The sequence below is a fragment of the Halictus rubicundus genome, chromosome 4 (genome assembly GCF_050948215.1).
Source record: "Halictus rubicundus isolate RS-2024b chromosome 4, iyHalRubi1_principal, whole genome shotgun sequence".
Classification (NCBI taxonomy): domain Eukaryota; kingdom Metazoa; phylum Arthropoda; class Insecta; order Hymenoptera; family Halictidae; genus Halictus; species Halictus rubicundus.
In genome coordinates this window covers 2,310,477-2,327,145 of record NC_135152.1, presented here as the reverse complement: position 1 = coordinate 2,327,145, position 16,669 = coordinate 2,310,477, and the positions used below count along the sequence as shown (strand labels likewise).

Below are 16,669 nucleotides of genomic sequence, written 5' to 3'. Positions count from 1 at the left end.
CGGTGACCTTAAACGAAGCCGAGATAAGCAACACGTGAAAAATCTTTTTCGGTGTTCACGTGATGCGCGGGCGCGCGCTCTCGCGAGACGCCCGAGCTCTTATCGAGACACCAGCCCGAGGAGAAGCCTCCGCGAAAACTTTCAGCCCTTATCGCAATCCGGTTTCGGGACGAACCATCGGGAAATGAGGTGCTCTTTCTCTCTCTCTCTCTCTAAACGTCTTGTCAGAAAATTCGACTTCTCTCGACTTTGACGACTTTGATGAAATCGAACTTCGATCTTGTTCTCGGCGCTCTTGATGCGAAACCGATCTCGAGGCGACCCCGGACCATCCTGAAAATATTGAAGACTTTGCACGTACCAAAATTACGCGAACAGGATCGAGAAAGAACGAAATGTTGTAAGACTCTGGATGCGATCGTCTGCCTTATGACACTCTGGACTGCGGGAGAATAAAAGGAAGCTCCCCGGGGAGCATAAACTACTCTCCGCACAGTCGTCAGCTTAAACAGAAGCTTGGAGACTAGCTTTACATCCTTCGGTGAATGAATGTCGCAGCTTGAAACTCTAAGCCGTATTTTCTCCGATTGTTTTTCTTTTTTAATTCCACTAGAATCTGCTTTGACGACTTTAAGAAAATCATGTTGTCTTATAAAGAAAACGAGATTGAATTTATTTGGATTTTGTGCGGTTCGTATTATAATACATGCTCTACTAAATATATTCATTTAAACATTTCCACGAAATCATCTTTATAATTTCAGTAATTGCAACAAATAATCTGGAACCGGTCATTTTGACCGGCGGTGGTAGGTTTAGTATTAACCCTTAGCACTCGAATGGCGACTGTAAGGCGCCACTAAAAATTGCTGTATCATTATTCAAAAGATTTTTTACATTATTATATTTGTTTGTATGTAATAAATTACTAAACCCTTCAGTATTGTACGAGTAAATTGCATCATTTTCATATGTATAACATGAAAAAAATTGTATTAAAAAATGTATAAAATGAAAGAAATGTATCGTTTTGGAGTTAAAATAGTTTCGAGTGCAAAGGGTTAACAAGCCAAAAATGGTACAAGCGTGTCCTTAAATTCTTTCAATATTTTTACAATTTTGTATTTGATCTGTTCATTTGTATAGGAAATGCATGAAATCGGCAATCTAACAATTACGAGTAAATTAACAAGTCTTACAAAAGTACGAAACCGCGAATTTCGGATCGAACGCGCATGTTTCCGCGATCCTCGATGCGTGTCGATCAGTGCTCGATCAATCCACCGGTTCGCGGTCCGCGTTATTATCGTAAAGATCCCCGAGTCGAGTCATAAATGCAATCTTCGCGCAGAAAGTGGCGTCGTTCTCGACGCTCGTAGCGGATTTCTTGGATCATTCGCGAGACTCGTAATCCCTAGGCGAGAAGAAAATATTGGGTACTTCGGGACGAGATCGTCGCAGTTTTTAACGCCGCTAGTACCAATCGAACAACCGGTGACTTTCGATTTTATCGTACGAATTACAGAAATACGTTTACCGAGATTTCATTCGACTTTTATCGAGTTCACCATGGTCTGCCGAATAAATAACTCCGAGCAGTTTTGCGTCGCCCGCGGCGGTTCTACCGTTAAGGGCCCGGGATAATCACGTGACTTTTTAATTAATAATTTCCATTCACAGCCTTCAAACACAGACTTAAGATCCGTCTTGGTCTTGATCCGACGGGTGTTAAATCCGTGACTAAACTTGCCACATTTTCTGCTCTGTATTATCGATATTATGAATTCTGACGCCAGAAACGTGCTTCAAGTTTTTCGCTTTATTTCGCAGAGAATCAAGACAAAATATAGCTTAATCTGTAGCTGGAGATATTTTCTAGTGCGCGCTGCTCTCGATTTCATCCAGAAAACTCTTCTGGCGCTTATATGTGCCCATAATTATGAAAGTGGTCTAAGTCATATATTTCTTGTTTCGAGATATTTAATGAATTGCATTTGAATAAATTAAAAAATATTTTTACATTATGCGACATTTTAATTTATAATTTTATTAGTCTTGATTAATGGAAATTTATTATGAATATGAAATTTTGTGTGAATTTCATACGAAAATGTTGTTTTTAAAGTTTGAACTGACTTAGACCATTCTCAAAATTAACTGAATGTCCTATAAGTGACTTAAAGCAATAAAGAACTACGAGTTTTATTTGAAACAATAATTTTAATGAAATAATTCTTGAACATTTATTAATTATTTTTAAAAAGTAATCCATTTTTATCATTTCGAGTTTTTAAGATTCATAAATGTTCCTGAAAAACTGGAGGGATGTATGGTAGTAAACACATAATATCTTTATGTTTTTCTTCCGTTACTGGTCTAGTGGTGGTGTATAATGGAAGTAATTGAATATTTCCGTATATTTTTGGTCTTCCTCTTTTAGGTGAAAGATCCAAAACGTGGAATTTAGAATCATCTAAAGAAGTTTTATAGAACATTTTATAAGGTTCATTTTTCAAGAATCTCATCCATTGAATTTGCAGCCAAGAGATAGATTCGCCCGCGGTATTTTTTACTCTTCTTGTTATTGACTCTTCTAGTGATTTCGTTGAAATAAAATCCGGCTGCGACATTCGTTTTATCGAAAATGTATTTCTTCTTCTACACTTTTCTATCAATTCATAATAATGCTCAGGGTTGTATAAGTAATTTGCTTTTTTTATTTTCATTTCTATCAACCCAAAATCACGGTCATTCAGTAGAAAGGAATGACCCGATACCAAAAATTTGTGGTCTACCGTTTCAATATTATTATTTGATGACTGAGCAATTTTCAATTGTCAATGCTACTTTAATGTTACGATTTTGGCCTGAACGTATCTGTTGCCATAGTGGTATATATAAATTATTTGCCGCCAATAATTAATTCGGAAGAGCCCAATTGAATTATGTATATCGTTAGATAAACCGGAATGAATTGTCGTTTCTGTTATTATTTGATTGTCAGTTATCGGCTTATTATGTAGTTTAGAAACGCGTCACAGAGGGCCACGCGCCATTTTCAAGTTATGTTTATATAATTTCTTTAAATTCTTGACTTAGACCACTTTCATAATTAACACTAAATGAATTTCATATAATGTTGAAATTACAACCACTATCTAATGGTTCATTTTTTACGATATCGTAAAAATTACATTGAATAAATTTAGTTTAAAATAATGTGGTGTGAAATAACTGATAAACTCATTTTTGTTAAATTTTTAATAATTATGGGCACATATTACCAAATATCTGCATAATCTCGGCAGCTCCAGACCAGCGCGCACTACATTGAACCTTCCTCTTTCGAATGAGCCGTTTACCAGCGACAAAATATTCTTACATAAGGACGAAAACCATTGTAAAACAATTTTTTGGTAATACGGTAAAACCATTTTTTGACGGTAATGTAGTCACTCTACCTTATCGCGAATCTACGAAGACCGGGCCCTTAAACACAATGGTTTCTGAAGCTCGAGAGGCCTCGGACGCCGAGGAGTATAAACATAACACGGCTCGGGCACGTCTCCTGAACGACCCACGACGCTGGCAAGACCCGTGTTGTTGACAAGTATCGAGAATTCACTGTACTTATTCAATGGTGAAAGAACCAGACGTATAGGTTTCAAATCGAAATATCTGCCGGTGGTTTTGGTGTTTGTCAACCGATACGAAACAGACCCCGAGGACGTTTTTGTCGAGCGCTTTGTTCCCGAATATTGTCCGACATTCTTGCCAAGTTTTTCGCGCGTCGTAATGTCCACTCTCCGTAAGGAGAAACGCAATCTCGAAAAAGCCTTTCGCGTCGCTTCTTTGTTCGCGCCTTAACCCACGAGTTATCTATTATATCTGGACTGCGGATCTTTATGCAAAATAAAAATTCTCTGCATCGCTGACATTAGAAGCCGAATAAAAAGTTCCTTCTTTCTTTAATGATTTTAAAAGGTTGAAAATGGCGCGTCGAGGCTCCCAAATTCTGGTAACGTTCGTCCTTAGTCCTTGTGCTTGAATTGTTTTATTCTCTCGACTGTTTTAAATCGCGCCGACACAGTTTTGTCACAAGTGCATAAAACCCGCAGTCCAATTATATACGTCGGACAGAAAAAATAGAGTAGAGGAACGATTGGAAATTTGAGTTTGAGGAAAAGGACAAATGGAGAACCTGTCGCCGGAAACCGGATTCGCGATCTGTTCAAACATCCTCGTAGAACCGCTCGCCGGCAATTCGTCGCGAGAGAAAATAATTTCAATTGTTTATGTTCAATTTCCACGACGTTCTACCCTCGGGCTGTCTAAACCCGACAGCGCCATTGTCGAGGACGGCCGCTCCCCGCTTTGTTAAAAGAATCAACTTGAACCCAATTCTACTCCAATTTCAATTGTCCCGCGCCCTTCAGCCCCGTTCAAAGAGCAATATATTAATTCCCCGTGCTCCCCGTTTCAATTTCTCTTCCTATTACCGTTCCCCGAACTTTCGCGAAGCCTGCGAAAAATCGCGATCGATTAAATGTCTTACCGGAGCCCCCCGAATTTTACAAAAGTAGATTCATTTCTGAGAAAATTCGATTTCTCTTTGGGAAACTGAAGCTTCTAGAAATTGACTTGTTGTTGCACGGAAAGGGATTGAGTGTTCATAATTCATTGTTTTATTTTCGTCCACACAGAATTGTGCTCGAAAGCAACGCGAGTGGGAACAAAAAGAGAACTAGTCAAAGAGGATGAGCTGTTTGTCGCGAAAAAAAAAATAGAGAAAGAATAGAAGGGGCAACCGAACGGCAATCTTTTTCCATTATAAATTGCCTGAACGCGCTTCTTCGTTGTTGTTCTATGCGCTGACGGACAACGGGCCGAGTTCACGGATCGTGGAATTCGGAAATATCGATGGAACTTTTAATTATTTGTTATCGGTGTCGAGAGCAGTCCCCCCCGTTCGATTGTGTACGGCGGGCGGATATCGCGTGACTGCGAACAAGTTGTATCGCTCTGGTTTTTGCCTGTAATTAGAAACGAACCAGGGGAAACGGATAAACAATCGAAACGGATCTATTTTTCCACGGCCAACTGCCCGCGATAATTAGACTGCGGATACGATTATGCATTTATCTCGGTTTACGGAGTTCGCCGGAAACAACGGAAGCTATACGTATCCGCGAAAGTTCAGGGTATTTTATTTTTGCCACGGAGGGAACTTGCCTCGGTCTTATTTCCTTGAATACTTTATCAAGACGGAACTTCCATTTCGATATTCCTTGCTGCACTTCCAAAATTCTACGAAGAAGAAAATTCTAGCATTTCTTTCTCTCGCAATAATTTATTCGTCGAGAAGAAATACTGGAATTTTCTTCTTCGTAGAATTTTTTAAGAACAGCGAGGAATATCGAAATAGAAGTTGCGTCTTCGTAAAGTGTTCGAGAAAATGAGTAACGACAAGATTGGTAGAATAACAAAAAGCGCTTTAAAAATACAACTGCGTGTAATGCAGTTTTTACTTATTTCTGATGTGCAAGAGCTACTTTAAAATAAAATTACACAAAATAAAAATTATGGTATTAAATGATGAGTTCTGTCTCTCCAAATTAAAGTAGGAAATTGTATTAGCATCTGCAGCCTGGTTGTGACAAATTGCAACCGTCTGCCAAACTCCCCGCCCGACTAAATCAGTCCCGATTATTAACGACCAACTGTTTCAATCGCGAGCATTAATAAATCAAGAAAGCGAAGAAGATCGAATGAACTATTGCAATCGATAAAGGTCGAACTCAGGTGGCAATATTCCCCCAGTTTGGACGGCATGTGTGCTCAAGAATGATCGTGGCAATCTCCCATCGGATCGTGGCTCGATCGCGGACGAAAGTAAGAAACATCGAGTGAGAATGAAACAAAAGGGACGAAGAAAAGTTTCGGCGATCCCAGGGAATCACTGGGAAATAGCTCCGCGTCAATTAACCGGGAAGTGGAGGAGGAGGGGGGGGGCGAGTCCGTTAAACGAAGATTACTATACTCTCATTGACCAAAGAGAAAGAGAAAAGGTAGAGGGCGAGAAGAGTGAGAGGGTAAATTCAAAGGAGACGATCAATCCGTTCGAACGAGCCGATCCAGGCAGGAAACAAAGGAAGTGGGGGATCCACGAACAAGGAAACGATTACAGTTTACGGGGGAAAGGTAAGCGGCACGCAGCAGTGACCCGCGCATCCGATTTCACGGTGAGTTTCGGCTTCCGAGTACCGTAAATCGCGTCTTGGCGGACGCTTCCGGGGCATCGCTCTGCATCGCGACGCATCGCGGTACACGCCGCTCGAAATAAGCGATCGAAACGACAATTTTCTAGATTTTCTAGATACAGTTTCTAAAAAGATACGGACAGAAGACGCTTAAAGACACGAATTTTATTTAGCGCTGATCCAGGAGCTTCTCCAATGATCTGCGCGTGTATTAATATTCAACGGAATAGTCGTGTTTCAATAATCATCGATTTTCTTTATTTGAGCCATTCAGTGCAAATGTGGTGTGAATCAACATTGGTCTGTTCAACAATCACCGTGAACGCGTCGAGCGCCACGCCAATGCCCATAAAAGTCATGCAAAATCAAAACAGCTTACTTAAGGGGGCCGGCATGGTTTTAAATCCATATACGTATGCAAGGGTCAAAATCTAGACAAACTGCCGCTTCAATATTGCAATGAGCAGTTTAGAAGTGGTCAATTGTGTTTCCTAAAAGTCCAATCTACGTCTGTATAGAGCCCAAATTGCGAATTTTGTACCTTATCGTGGAGTAATTTGTAATATTCGGCAGAAAATTCGAATTCTGAAGCAACTATGACGTCACAAGATGGCTGCCGCTGAAAGATTCTCTTAATTTCGAGAGATTTAGTGTTCGTATCGAAAAAAAGGCTCTATACAGACGTAGCAAAGACATGTACAAACACGGTGGTATGCATTTTTAATTGATTACTTACTTATTTAAGACGTAAAATGTCTAGAAAAAAGGCACAGGATAACATGATAGCGTGACAGTCAAGGCCAAATGCCTGCCGGCCCCCTTAAGGGCCCGGTCTTCGTAGCTTCACGATAAGGTAGAGTGACTACATTACCGTCAAAAAAATAGTTTTACTTGCCTCAAGTTTTCGTCCTTATATAACAATATTTTGTCGCTGGTAAAGGGCTCATTCGAAAGAGGAAGGGGTTCAATCTAGTGCCCGCTGGTCAGGAGCTGCCGAGATTATGCAGATATTTGGTAATATAAGCGTTAGAAGTAAGCCAAAATTTGACGATATGCATGCCGTGGAATCCAAGCATTTTTCTGAAATCGAAAGCAGCGATCACTAGAAAATATCTCCAGCTACAAATTGAGCTATATTTTGTCTTGACTCTCTGCGAAATAAAGCGAAAAACTTAAAGCACGTTCCTGGAATCAGAATTCATAATATCGACAATTTAGAGCAAAAAATGTGACAAGTTTAGTCACAGACTTAACACCCGTCGGATCAAGACCAAGACGGATCTAAAGTCTGTGTCTGAAGGCTGTGAATGCAAATTATTAATTAAAAAGTCACGTGACTATCCCGGGCCCTTAATACGACACAGGAATAGAAAAGACAATGTTTATCGTCAAAATACAAAGTAGCATGCGAAGATTGCGAATGTCGTGCTCTATTCCTCGACAGTCTGAGACCCGTTGGCTGTGAAATGGCTCCGCTCTGTTCGCCGTCGACGCCCGCGGAATAGTTAAGCAGCCTGTTAGCGCAATACGGAAATATATGCGGCGGAAGGCTGCAGGGTTGCGAGCCTGCCGCCGAGAAACGGGTAACGCGGGTCTCTCTCGGGTCTCTCGGGTCCACTGCGACACGCGGCCTCAAAGAAAAAACTTTAATTATCGCGTTTAAACGTCCGACGTCTGGATGGAACGGGACGCGACCGACTAACTAACTCTCCCACCCGCGTTTCCCGGTTATCCCGTCTAATATCGGACTGCAAACGGGCTACGACGGGCTACGACGGGCCACGACGTCCACTTTCATCCCTCTAAGACCCGAATCAGGCTTCCCGGGAATCGTGAGAGAACGTTCTACAACCTTCTGACCGAACCGCGGACATTTCTCTAAACGTTATTCAGCCCTCCACGCTGCAGTCCGCAGGCATACGGTTGAAACCCATTAATTTCTTCCACCTGCACCCCGAGTTTCAAAGCGCGGACCTGGTCGCAGAAAGTGTATATTTTCGGAATCGGTTACAATTTTTACGTAGTCCTTGCCCTAAAATAATCTACATACTATTTATAGGAAAATGTAGAAGCAGTTCGTTCCTCGCTGTAGGAATTAAAGAAGCAGCTAACCTCCACCTTTCTGACATCCTTCAATGAAAAAATTTATGTCAAAACAGTTGATCATTGGATAACGAGAAATTAAATAAAAGTTCTACAACAACCAATCGTATCGGAGGATGTTACGTGGGTCTCATGCAAGAAACGCTAAAATTATATTACAATTATTCTATGTAATAACTAGACAGCGGATCTTTATGCAAAATAAAAATTTTCCGTCTGATTTGCAACCAACTGGAGCGAAATAGAAATTGATTTTCTTTCCTAATATGTTTAATAGGTCGAAAATAATGTAAATGTATTTTTAAATTCTTCTAATGCCTTCATTGTTTCGAATTATACTTGCTAATTTTTGTCATAAATGCATAAAATCCGCTATCGAGTAATAGCGATTGAGATGTAAATCAAACAGGCAAATATTGAGTTACACACCACTTTTGCGTTAAACGGCTCAAATGCTTCACTGCATTCCTCAGCTGCAAAGAAAATTGTGAATTTGACGCTACCACGTTTCGATTGTTAATTCAGAGTATCCTTTAGCCGTAGCTGTTTTTGGTAATTCCTGTGAATCCACAGCGCGAAATTTGATTAAAGCTATCGAACTCTGTGGGACGCCGCATCCGGGACAATCAGAGCCGAGGACAGTGCCAAGCCGAGTCCATCGCGCGAAAAAACGAAGACGACGAGACCATGGGATCGATTTTCACGGCGGCGCACGCGGCCGAGATTTATGGAAAATTTATCGGAGCGGAATTTCATTAAAAACACGTTTCGCCTCGTCTAGCCTTCTACGAAGCGAGCTAAGAGTCATGCGAAAAAAAATATATTATATATATGTATATATATGTAAAACCAATAATTTCGCGTCGTCCCGCAGAAACGGCGGAGCATTAAAGAACTTGATGGGCCAAAGAAGTTAATTGCGCGTGACACAAATTGTGTCTGCGAGGGAAAAAGGGATTAAAAGGCTTCCGCTAAATAGGTTGTCGCCGGGGACGAACGAGAGGTGAAACGAGGAAGGACGAGAAGGAACAGAAAGGGAGGACCAAGAGAATCAACGAAAAAAAGAGAAGAGAAAGAAAAAATAAACGAAAAAGAAATTGCTCCGCGGAACGGATAAAGGAACTGGGTTAGATTAGGTCGTCGACGAACACGACCAACAACGCCAGATACAACGTTTAGACGACCATGACGACGACAACGGCGCGAAACGGCCAGACCTTTGATTGCGCGTGTGGAATCCTGTTACCCGATTCACGTCGATCAAATTTCCCTTATCAACTCGAATCAAGCTTCTCGAGTGATCCGACAGGAATTTCCAAAAGCGACGATACACTTTATTCCGAGCTTACACCCTGTCCAATGAACCTCATGGCTCCCAGAACGGTTGCTCTAGCTTCTACATTCTCCTCAAGGATCTTTGCGCGTTTTACCGCTCGTAGATTTTCTTTAGTCATCTTTAGGTGCTTTGCCTCCACGTTTCCCTTAATAGTCTTTATGTGGGCTTGGGAAAGTCAAGCAAATTTGCCCAGGATTTCCATTTTTTTGTATCCTCTCGTTCTCAGAAAATCAACGAAAGAAACTGGTCTAAGGACAAGGAACCAAGATTAAGGTAGCTTCTACATAACTATCAGTTGATCTTTACGCGTTTTACCTCTTCTGTATTTTCTTTAGTTATCTGCAGATGCTTCTTCTAGATATTTTTTATCTTATATCCTCTCGAGTCGATGCTCGTAAATCGTTGGCGTTGGAGTTCAAACGAAATTTTCACCCTATCGATAGAAAACATTGGGAAATGTTTATGGATTTCCCAGATATAGCATTCCGCCCTATATAATAAAAATAGAACGGTGCTCTCCGTTTCCTGCTTCGAACTACTGACTCGATTATCGACTGCGAGATACGCTCGTCGGTGGACAACACGTTCGTTCTTATATTTTCGAAATTACAATTGAATGTTATCCGAAAAAGAACGTATGTCTACGAATTTTAGCTCTCCGAGATTTGTTTTATGTACGACAAACGATTAGCGGTTTGCTCGCAGGAGAACGCTGTTAAAAGGATTCTCATTCTAATAGAATTATTCTTGATGTTAGTTAGTACAAGTATATTTGGTAGAAGTGAATTTTCTGCTTTAAGAATGTATCAATTGATTTTACTAAATAGCCACCGGTAGATTTTTAACCCGGTAGGTTCCTCTTAGGCTGCGGATTTCATGCGTTTATGATAAAATTGAGAAAAAGCACTTAAAGAATTTAAGCAGATTATTTTTTCCGGTTAAAATTATTGAAAGAACAAATAAATGTGTACGTAGCTCCTTATACCTTAATACTTTTTTGCATAAAAATCCGCAGTCTATTAATAACAGTACAAACCCAGATATTCTTCTTTAAAGAGCTAGGCTTCGAATCACCACAATTTACGAAATATCAATACAGCAATTTCCTGAATGGTTAAGAAGCCTTTGGTCGCGAAGATGATGCGGACTGAGAAGCTACTAAACAGTCGGTTAATTCATTTGGAGGTTGTGAAATCGACGATGCGAAGATCGAGGCGAGGACGAGGTGTAAGGGGCGAGGATTCGGCTCCGACCAAGACGGTAGAACAGCGTTGATGCAATATCCCCAGAGCCCGGCCGGCCATTACCGCCAATTAACCTTCTTAAACAAGTAATAACACCGCTCGATAAATCCTGGCCCCGTAACCGAATGAAAACGACGCGCCATTACCTCGCCGGCTACAACTGTAAATAACCGAGAACTCTCGCGATACAGGTGATGCCTATTACAGGGGCGAGTCCAGTAGTAATTCCGGCCATAAATCCGACAACGGCGTTTCACCAATCATCGCGAGCGTCGCCTAGGGAATCGGGGATTACGGTTGGCGGCACGTGACCGGCCAACCAATCAGACACCATGCGAAATTTACTAGCACCCGCGAACCGACTAATCAAGAAACTTATGCTCGCGTCGCCGAGGCGGTCACGCTTCGCCGACTGTATCGAACAATGGTTAATCCTTGAGGAGGAACTTCTTCCCAGAGATCCGGATCGCACTTTGAGCCCAGCCACCAGTTCGATCACCAAACATTTCTGTGATCCCAAGTGAACTCGAAAAACTAGAAAATTAATCGTTTGATCCTCAAATCGATTTTCAATGCAAACCCTTTGCGCTCGGAATTATTTTAACTCGAAACCCAAACGTTTCTTCTGACCTAATATGTGTCCATATGATTTGTTTAATTATGCATATGAAAATGGTGCAATTTACTTAAATGTTTAATCATTTATTAAATATAAATTGAATATTGAGAAAAATATTTAGCAATTTTTAGTGGCAGCTCAAAGTAGCTACTCGAGTACTAAGAGTTAACTTCCGTGCCGACTTTTGCTTCCAATTGCATTTTTCCTTGCTCGAATATTGACCATGAACAGTGCGTATACTTCGTACGTGATATAAATGTCCTAATGGTCCACATCGAGATGAGGAAAATTCTGAAATCAAAATATTGTGCACGCATAAAATTTCGAAGCGCAGAGGGTCCCGAGCGCAATGGACGGTTCTAGCACACGACCGCTAATTAAGGAATTTATGCTCGGCCGAGGGACACACCCAGTTCCCTTTATCGAACAATATTTCGTGGCCACGAGATTTCAGGGTTCTCGCACAAAGCAATCAACGGGATCGATCCCCGCGAAAGCCTAAACGTTCGCCCGAGATTCGAGTAATTACGAAATTCCTCGGACAGAATGAGCCCTGATTCGACGGACAGGGGTTGTCCGGAGAGATTGTTGCGAGACCATTCAAAATCCGCGGGTTTCAACCGCTTCGACCACCGCGTGACTTTAAGGGATGCCTGTCCCATTTACTTGTACCACTAGAACCCTCTTTTCCCTTTTCAATCAATTTTCTATTCGAGATGAAAAGAATCTGTTTGGATCGTGGTAGAGAGATAGGCGTGTACACTTTTTGCTAATAGTGTTGGACAATTAGATAAAGCAGTGAAATAATTTCCAACTTACTTAAATTACTAAAGAAAGAACTGTTTACTTGGTTCCAGTCTCCTACAATTGATGGGAAAAATTTCTATTTTGCATAAAAATCCGCAGTCTACCTACAATCGAAAAATGAGCATAGATTTTTTCACCCAAAAAAAAAAATAAATTTTATAATTCAAATTTAACAAGAATAACTGGAATTTAAGAATGAATAGTCGAGCAGAAAGCAAATGCAGAAACGGCAAAATGTGCGAGTAAAATAGAAAAAGCGTATCGAGAGAGGGGGGAGGAATGCATAAATACATGTTACGAGTTTCGTTCAACAGTTTCGAGTGAATTTCAGGGATTCGAGGAATGCAGACGCGGCCTGTGAGAACAGGAGAAGCTGCGAGAGGGTTTCATCGTGTAGCGTGGGTGTGAACGCTTATAAGGATAAGATTGCATGCCCTAGAGTTAATAGCAGTCATTAGCAGCGAGTCGTAAGTCGCTAGACTAAAGGAGAAGCGAGCGAGAAGTCGTTTCGCGTGTGTTGTGTCGGCGTTGTATCGTTTTATTGTTACGCTGTAATCAGATACGGCTCGGTTATAATACGCGTTCCGATTCGACCGATTATTCGTTCATTAATTAATATCTGTTCCATCTGTCCTCAGTGTTACACGTAAACTGCAAACGTTATGCATTCGTGTTAAAAATGAGTAGGAATTTTACTGGATTCCTGCTCCCGCGATCGATGCAGACATTTTTTATCTCGCATCAAAAAGTTTGATTGTAAATAGTATACAGTATTGTTCAGGGGAGTCTGCAGATACTCTAACCAGAGTAAATAGACAACAGTCTATTTTGTAAGAAAATTCACTGTAGAAAATCGAAGCGGAATTTGCAGATGCGTATCGAGCCGACAAAAGTCTACCGGAAACTCGAGCTCGCTAAAAGTTAGAAGGTCTCCTCTCTTTTAAACCGGATTCCAGGGCGGGAGAGGGAAGCAGGGAGAAACTAAACGGGGTTGGAAAGTAATTCGAACCACGTAAAATAATCCTTTTAAGTCGTCCGCGCGTTGCACGCTTAACAACGGCGTGCTTAATACGCGACAATGGCCGTGCCTGACGCGTGTGTAAACCAACCACTCGGCCCCGCGAGACCGTCGTTAATTAGTAGACTGCGGATGTTTATGCCCTTCTAACGTTTGCTAATACTTCGATAAAAAGGTTAACGAACGTTTCGCACTCCGCGTGCCGCGCCTCCGTTCGATTAATCGCTCCTAGAGATCGGACCACGAGAAAATCTACAATATCGTACACATTCCCCATCGAGATTTTCGCGAGCCTCTAATTAGAGGGACTGGATAGAAAATTTTCCTCTCGCCGGAGGATCGACCAGCGAAATACCGGCGCGAGAAAACCTCGGGGGAACTCCATTTATCCGAGAAACCGCGAGACGCCTGATCAATTCGAGCTTATAGTACTGCGCCGCGTAGTTTCGGGAAAATCCCCCTTTCATCCAGGAATATCTCCTTTTATGCTACGGGGGATTCGTCTGAGACACCGTGATACGGCTCCGCGTGAGAACCAAATCGAACGAGTCAAAGAAAATTCCCGGGAAAAATTCTTCCGCGCGAGACACGCCTTTGTCTCGGCTGCGAAAGTCATTCGAATTACGAGCCGGTGTTCGAGCATTCAAATCGCAATTCCGTGAAAGTAAAATGTGTATGTTTAAAGGGACCGAATATGCTTCTTTCGGACCGGCGATTATGTTTAAAGAAAACGTATTAAGTCCGTAAGATACAGTTCGTTTTCGGGGAAAAAAGCAGAAAGAAAGCGTGTAATCGCTTAAAAGGAAAATCGACACTCGTTATTTGTTTCGTCGAGGACACTCGCCAATTAGCGACCTAATTAATGATGTCGTTAATTAAGTTCAAGTGTCGATGTCGCGCGAAGCGGAACGGGCGAGCACAGATATTGCGAGCACGGCCGAATCAAATTCTCCTCGCTGAAAATCCGCGAAATCGTGGCCATGGATTCTTACATGCGTATACTAAATTTTGGCAAGTTTTCCCATTGCATAGAATCTTTTTCTGGAGCTTTGAAAGCGAGGAAACGCGAGGTCAATACGGAAGATTAATTGTTTCGAAGTGTACGCGATTTAACTTTCTTGAACAACAACTTCGGCTATCGAGTTACGGGAGAATGTTTATACGACGTTATTTGCTTAATGTCGCATTCCAAAACCAGCCGAGAAAGTTTCGTTCTCTTGGGGAGAAACGTTTGTAAGGGTAGTGCCTCGGTCTAGTGAAATAATAACAGCAGGATCGGGTTCTAGGGGTTCGAACTTTCGTGGAAACGTTTTATTTATGATGAACAAGGTATAAATAGGAGCGGTTACGGTGCGGTAATATTGTGGATGTGCAACGCGGTAGCTTGGGGAGTGCAGCAGTGAACACACGGGGCGAGATCTCTCACGAAACTTTCGAACATCCGTTCTTTTCGCGGTGTAAACACGAGGGCGTTCCGAAGATCCCGTAACTGGGTTAACCCCGACAGAAATCGGGACGCTGCGCGTCCCGCTACGGCGCTACTGGGTCGTGCAAGGGATCCGTTCGTTCCACCCCTATTTATTCATTTCACCCTTTGACTGCGATGCGCCCCGACACAAAACGTGCCAATCGAGTGGTGCAGTGGACGCGACAGCCCTCACGGCACACCGTATACAACGCAATATCGCCAAAAATTCTAAATAAAATGCTTAGAAAACCAATGCAAACGACAATCGTTTCTGGGCGATTTCATTTCTCTGTGTAACAAGAGGGTTAAATATAGTAACTTTCAGTAAAATCTGTGATGCATTTATTTAAATTGCCCGCCGTCGCATCGCTCGATGTACATTTCTTAAGAAACATCCCTAAAATTCAATTCAAAGGAAAACGTAATACGTTCAGACGAATTGCCCGCCAAAGGATTTCTTTCTCTCTCCGTTGATTCAAATTAACCGCCAAATGGGGAATTGTACTGGCGAAATTATCACAGATGCGATAATAATAAATACAAAAGCGTGTTGCAAAAGTTGTGTCACCGTATACTTTCATGTTTCGCCTGGTTGTTACCGACCTGCGTCGATTACATAAAAAGATCGCCTGGTCGGTGGACGCATTGGAATAAAGTCGGCAATCGATTCAAAATACGAGTGATTATCAATGTTGATAACAACAAGACAAACATTGCTAAAACATTCTTAAATCGCTGCATCGCGATGCGCCGATATCGAACACAGCCAAACCCTCCTATAACACGGAGGAAAAATTGCGATTTCTATGAAATTTAATTTAAGCACGGTTTCCATGTAACGCGGTACGAATTAATCGCACCGAATTATGGGAGGGTTAACTGTAGTCCGGGACAGGTTCGAAGACATCACCGTTCCGAGGGAAGAAACGGATGGGCGGTACGAAGATCGGTAACTAGGTTAATCTTGATAGGTATGGAATTCCCCACGGGATTCCTAAATCAGCGACGCGGTGCTACTCGAACCGAGAGAACCGAGAGAACCGATAGATCGATAATCTCGCGGCGGTCCTGTTCCGCGAGGATCGAGAAACGAGTCGGACCGCGACCGCGACTGCTACGGCCGACGGATCGACCTCTCGCGACCGACATCGATGATCACGCGGCTTTTCGCAGCTACTTAGCTCCACCGGCGTTTCAAACGTTTCGCAGTTTTCGCGGCATAAACACGAGGGCGTTCGAACGGCTCGCAGCAACTAGGTTAACTGGAGCGTCCGCGCTCTCGGAACGGTGTCTTTGACACACACGTACACGCGCACGTACACGAGCACACGTATGCACACAGAGGCGCGCACGCACAGATACACCCACGAGAAACGGAAAGAGAGAAAGAGAGCATGTTGTGCGTTCGTTTACTCACCCGCGAGGCAGCTGATCGGGACTGACGACGACCACGTCGGCGGCGCCGATGACGATGGCGAAGATGACAGGTTATAACCTTCGATTCCACCGTGATCGAGACTGCCACTCGACTGGTCGACACGTCGTGGTATCATACGCGACTAGTGGTAACGGTGCACGACGACAGAGGCTAGGACACGGGCGGCCCGTCACCCGTAACCAAGGAGGACCCGATTATTCGGCGAAAGCTCTCGTGACCGTTCTCGGCCCAGGATTCGAACGACACTCACTAACCGACGACGCGAGGATGCCAGCAAACGAAACGACAGACGGCCGTACGATGACAACGACGAGCTACCACCTCGCAGAGGGTAGAAAATGTTTCCCTGCTTCCACCACCGACACCGCCCTCGCGC

General features: G+C 42.7%; 1 protein-coding gene across 4 annotated transcripts in view; it reads right to left on the bottom strand.

Annotated features, from left to right (window-relative positions):
• The window catches only part of Nachra3 (nicotinic acetylcholine receptor alpha3 subunit), a 175,379-nt gene extending 158,916 nt beyond the window's left edge, over positions 1 to 16,463 (bottom strand). For 2 of the 4 annotated variants that reach the window (XR_013082084.1, XM_076786294.1), the window contains exon 1: positions 16,273 to 16,463. The gene's annotated coding sequence lies outside the window, so the exon portion shown is untranslated. The remainder of the gene's footprint in view (positions 1 to 16,272) is intronic. The other 2 variants (XM_076786293.1, XM_076786292.1) reach the window with 2 other exon arrangements.
• Positions 16,464 to 16,669: the final 206 nt, after the last annotated feature.